The sequence below is a fragment of the Phascolarctos cinereus genome, unplaced genomic scaffold (assembly GCF_003287225.1).
Source record: "Phascolarctos cinereus isolate Bilbo 61053 unplaced genomic scaffold, phaCin_HiC Scaffold_2;HRSCAF=192, whole genome shotgun sequence".
NCBI classification, from domain to species: domain Eukaryota; kingdom Metazoa; phylum Chordata; class Mammalia; order Diprotodontia; family Phascolarctidae; genus Phascolarctos; species Phascolarctos cinereus.
In genome coordinates, this window is record NW_027555625.1 from 328,095,745 (window position 1) to 328,101,744 (window position 6,000).

A 6,000-nucleotide genomic window follows, 5' to 3' on the forward strand; every position below is an offset into this window, starting at 1 on the left:
ACTTGTAGACCTCCCACCTCTTCAAAGGGATGGGGTTCAAGTGTTTTCTAATATCTCTTTCTTTTGAGCCATAGTTGTTCTGTATTTGCCACTTTCATAATTTCTTATAGCACATATCATATACTTAAAAAGAAAAGCATGCCTAAATGAGATCAGCTGTTTAGTGTACAATATTCTTTTTTCTGCTCTACTATATATATGGAAATGCCCATTTTATTTGGTGTTGTGTTAAGAACAAATCTTTTTTTTAAAGTTTTTTCTTATATGAAGTGTAAGTCTGCCTCAATGTCTAGCCCAGGGCCTTGCATATTGTTTGTTGAAACAGGACAGCTTTGAAAGTAACATGTTGAATTTATTACATACTTTAAAAACATAAGATGGATAGAGAAATATATGATTTCACATAAAATCCACTTTTTCTGTTTTACTTGGTATATAGAAATGCTCATTTTTTTCATGTTCATTAGATTCAGAGTAAAAATTTTTTTTATCTTTTTTTTCCCCCTTTAGGCAATTGGGGTTAAGTGACTTGCCCAGGGTCACACAGCTAGTAAGCGTCAAGTGTTTGGTGTGAGGCTGGATTTGAACTCAGGTCCTCCCGACTTCAGGGTCCATGCTCTATCCACTGCACCACCTAGCTGCCCCTCAGAGTAAAAATTTTTTAAAAAGATATGTTGAATTGACTTGAGTATGATTGCCCTCTATGGTTGCCATAGATATCATACATATCTATATATTATATATAATATATATTTGAGATATATATATATATATATATATATATATGTATATATATATATATATATACATATATATATATAATTATAATTTTAGGCTGACAAGTCACAATCAACAATCACTCAACCAGCTTTGTTAAGTGGTTTGCTAGGGTCTAGCTAGGGGGATCCAAAGAAAAGTAAAAATATGATCCCTGCCCTCAAGGAACTCATTCCTAAAGAGAAAGGAGACAAAACTCAAACAACTGTGTACCTACTGATAAGTACTTTGTTTAGAAGAGGTAATCCCATAGGGAAGCTCCAGGGGACAAGGGATGGGACCCAGAGAGGCCTAGAAAGTAGGGTTTAAGCTGAGAAGGAATCCAGGAAGTGGAGGGAAGGCAGCAGAGTGTTCCAGGTATGGGGGACAGCCATTGAAAGGTCAGGGATCGACAGCTAGGTCATGCAGGGGATAGAGCACTGGCCCTGGAGTCAGGAGGACCTGAGTTCAAATCCGGCCTCAGACACATAACACTCACTAGCTGTGTGACCCTGGGCAAGTCACTTAACCCCATTGCCTAGCCAAAAAAAGAAAAGGCCAAAGAATTGAGAAAGAAACTGCAACAAAACATTGCCCTTCGGTCATAGAGAATGCAGAAGGGAATAAATGTTAAAAGGATTGGAAAGGTAGGAAGGGGCCAAGTTGTGAATGGTTTAAAAAGATATTTGGTCTTAGAGGTAATAGCAGTGTGAACTGCACTTTAGGAAGATCAGTTGGGCAGTTGTGTGGAAGATGGACTGCCATAGGGACTGATGAGGTAAGAAGACCACCTAGAAGGCTGTTGTCATGCTCTAGGCCTGAGGTGAGAGCCTGCCCCTAGGTGGTGGCTATATGAGCAGACAGGAGGGAATACTTATGAAGGCAGAAATGACAATACTTGGCATATATGGAATGCATATATGGAATGCATATATGGAATGAATGTGAAAAAAGAGTAGAGGATGACAGCAAGGTTCTTCTAAGCCTACGTGACAGGGAGGCCTTGACAGTGACAGGGATGGTCAGAAGAGGAGACAGTTGGGAGGGGAAGGCAGAGAGATGATAATACTTTCTATTAAGTTTGAGATGTCTATAGGACATCCAAGAGGCAGTTGGTAATGTGAAGGAGGAGAACCTGGAGGGAGAAGAACATAATTTATTTGCATTCTACTAAAACTCTCAGGTCCTTTTCACACAAATAGTATTTTTTCCCCTAGCCATAACTCCTCCATTCTGAACTTGTATGGGTTGACCTAGGTGTAGCCTTATTAAATTTCAAATTATTCAACCAATCTTTCTAGACTATTGAGATCTTTTTGGATCCTAATGTTATTAGCCAGTGTGTTAGCTATCCCTTCTAGCTTTGTGTCATTTGCAAATTTAATAAACATTGATGAATGAAACAATTTATTAACCACATATGCCAAGCACTGTCCTGCTCCAGGGATACAAATGCAGAAGTAAAGACAACCTATCCCCTCAAGGAATTTATATTCTAGTGGGGAAACAACTCACACAGGGAACTGTGGTCAGAGAGCCTGGCATTCGGGTCTAGAAAGTAACTGGGACGGTGAGTGAGGCTATGGGGTATAAATTGATACGTCCCACTCGGGAACAAGGTTGTAGAAGAGATGGGCATGGTCATAGGTGTAGGAATTAAGAAGATTGTGGAGAAGGTGGCTGGAGAGGAAGGAGATAGGCCATCTGTGCCTTTATACAGGTCTCTGATAAAAAATTTGAACAGCAAAGGGCCAAGGACAGTTCCCTCGAATATTCCACTAGAGATTGACATCATTCCATTAAATAAAACCCACAATGATTAGCTCAATACTTTGTCAAATGGCTCCCCCATTTCCAGATCGACTATGCCTGTGGCATTCCCCTGATCTCCCGGTCTAGTAAACTTGTCAAAAATGAAATAAGGTTATAACATGATACAATCTGGTCTTGATGAAACCATGGTAGTTCTTTGTAATCATTGCTTCTCTTTTAACCTTCCTTTAAAATTTGAATTCCAGAATTTTGGCAGGAACCCACATTAAGTTCACAGGTCTATAGTTTGTAGTGGATTTTTCCCTTTTGCAAAGTAGGTTAATATTTGCTCTCTTCTTAACTTTCCTATTCTTTTTTTTTCCTTTTTTAAAAATTCTAGACTTAAACCCCACCCCCAAAAGATAAATATATCCATTTACAAAGCAGAAGAAGGACACACAAGCAGCCACAACTTTGCACTTAACACAGCTTACTTCTATCCTCCAAGTATGCAGTGAAGACAACATGTTATTTTCAAAACTGTCCTGCTTATCTGTTTCCTACGGATTTTCCTTCTATTCTCTTCTATGTGTTTTTAAAATGCCTTGGTGGCCTTCTTTTCTTATTTTCTTAATTGATATTTTCTGTTTCTTATATCACCATGGTATCTGTGTTATCTCTCCCCCTTCCCCTCCCCAGGAGCCACTCTGAATGAAATATAGTCATTTTTTTAAGAGGGGAGGGAAAAAAGCACAACCAATCAATACATTGAGAAGGTACAAAAACATGCAAAATGTGTGACACTTGTGGACCTCCTCCCTCCAGAAGGGGTAGGTTGGGGATGTCTTTTTACGTCTCTTCATGTGAGTCCCACTTGGTCTTTATAAATTTTTTACATTTATTTTTAATTTTTCTGTGTGTCATTGTCCTTTCCATTTACATTGTTTTAGTTGCTGGATATGTTGTCTTCTTGGCTCTGCTTACTTCACTCTGCATCAGTTCATATAGATATTTCCATGCCTCTCTGTATTCATCACTCACATCATTTCTTTTTTTGTTGTTGTTGTTTATTTGTTTAGTTTTGTTTTTGTTTGTTTTTTGCGAGGCATTTGGGCTTAAATGACTTGCCCAGAGTCACACAGCTAGTAAGTGTTATGTGTCTGAGGTCAGATTTGAACTCAAGTCCCCCTGACTCCAGGGCTGATGCTCTATCCACTGCCCCCACACCATTTCTTTTTGTTTTGTAGGCACTTGGGGTTAAGTGACTTGCCCAGGGTCACACAGCTAGTTAAGTGTCAAGTGTTTGGTCTGAGGCCAGATTTGACTCCACATCATTTCTTATAGCATAGTAGTACTCCATTGCTTCATATACCACATTTATATATTTTGAATACCTTAATAGAGAAGTTTGATACAAAGATTTTTTTCCCCCATTCAACCACTTCCCTTTTTATCCTAGATACATTATTGTTGTCTGTGCAGAAGCTTTCAAATAATCCAACTAATTGCTTCTATCTCTTGTTTGGTTAAGAATACATCTCTTACCCATAGCTATGAGAGATACATGACCTGTTTCTCTTCTATTTTTTAAATAGTATACTCTTTTATATTAAGGTCAGGTAGCCACTTAGAAAGTATTTAGAGTGCATTTAGAATGTATTTTTAGAATGCATTTAGGGTGTGGTATGAGGCATCAGACTAAGCCTAGTTTCTGCTAGACTACTTTCCAGTTTCCTCAGCAATTTTTTATCAAATAGGGAGTTTTTCCTAAGTAACTTGTGTTTTCCACTTTATCAAACACTGGGCTATTGAGTTCTATCATTTCTGAATCTCCCTTGTCTAGCTTGTTTCATTGATCTGTCTCTCTAGTCTTTAACCAATACCAGGTGTTTGGGTATTTTTATGACTGTTGCTTTATAATATAGTTTGAGGTCTGGAAGTGCTATTCCCCCTTTGTCCTTCCTTCTTTCATCTTTTCCCTTGATATTCTAGATCTTTTATTTTTCCAAATGAATTTTGTTATTATTTTATCAAGCTCTGTAAAGTATTGTCTTGGTGTTTTGTTTGATATAACATTAAAAGTATAAGTACATTTTAGTAATTCTGTCATTTCTATCATATTGGCACAGTTACTTCAGGTATTTAAGTTGCTCTTTAGTTTTTTAAAGAATGCTTTGTAATTGAATCTATACAAGTTTTTTTGCAAAATTATCTAGTCCCACTCCCTAGTTTTTCCAGATTGGAACCCAGGTCTCCATGTTCTTTTTCTATTGAACCACACACACTCAGTCACGCTCCTTACACTATCCACCTCATAGGATTGCACAATTTTAAAAAATCTTGAACTTGCTAAACATCGTTAAAATGAGCATTTCAATATACAAGGAACAGAAATACAGGAAACGGTGAGCTATTACATACAGTTGTGTTTTTAAAGAGAGGTATTAAGTTTAACACATTAGTAACAACACTGCCCTCCTTACCTCTGTCTCCTGAATTTCCTTCCGGTTTCTTCAGTGGATTTTTAGAAAGTTTTGTTAGTGTTATTTTATTTGTATCACCATCACTACCCACTAACCCTCTGTGAAACTCCCCTAACTTCTATCCCTCCCTCACCATGAACGAAGTCTTCCCTTGTAACATAAAATATAATCAAGCAAAACCATTTCACACATTTGTCAGGTCGGAGAATGTATATTACATTCTGTCCCTCTGGTCCATCACCTCTCTGCCATGAAGTGGGAAGCCTGCTTCAGCCTCAGCCTTCTGAAGTCATGACTGGTCACTGCAGTGACCAGAATGCCTAAGTCTTTCAAAGTTGTTTCTCTTAATTACCATATATGTTATATATGTTATAAATTGTTCTCTGGATTCTGCTCACTTTACTTCATATCAGTTCACACTGAGTCTTCCCAGGTTTCTCTGTATCCATCATTTCCACCATTTCTTACAGTATATTAATATTCCATTACATTCATATATTGAAATTAATCATTTTCTTTGTGACCTTGGGCAAGTCAGTTCTTCCCCTCACTGAACCAGAGTTTCCCCCAGCTGCAAAATAAGGTCATTGGATTGGATAGTCTTTAAACTTTCTTCCAACTCTGATATCCTGTGATTCTGTGTTAAGGGAGCCCATAGAATAAGCCAGGCTTTGTTCCAACCCACCCTCCTGCACCATTTTCATGGTTGTACACATTTGCTGGTGAAAATAGCTTTGCCAATAGACTTGTTTTGGATTCAGTCTAAGAAGTTTTGCCTCATATGGTACAGATCAAATGAGTTCTGTCCTATTTTATATGCATAGAACTTGTCTCAACAATTCAGTTTCTAGGGTCTTCTCTATGAGTCCCAAGGAGGCACAAGGATGTGACCTGTTCTCTTAGCGTTGTGATCTTGGACCCTCAAGGGGCCTGGCCAAAGTCATCAAAGCCTTGCTTCTTTTAGAATGTGGAAATTACAGAATGCTGGAGCTGGAAGGGACTTAAGAAA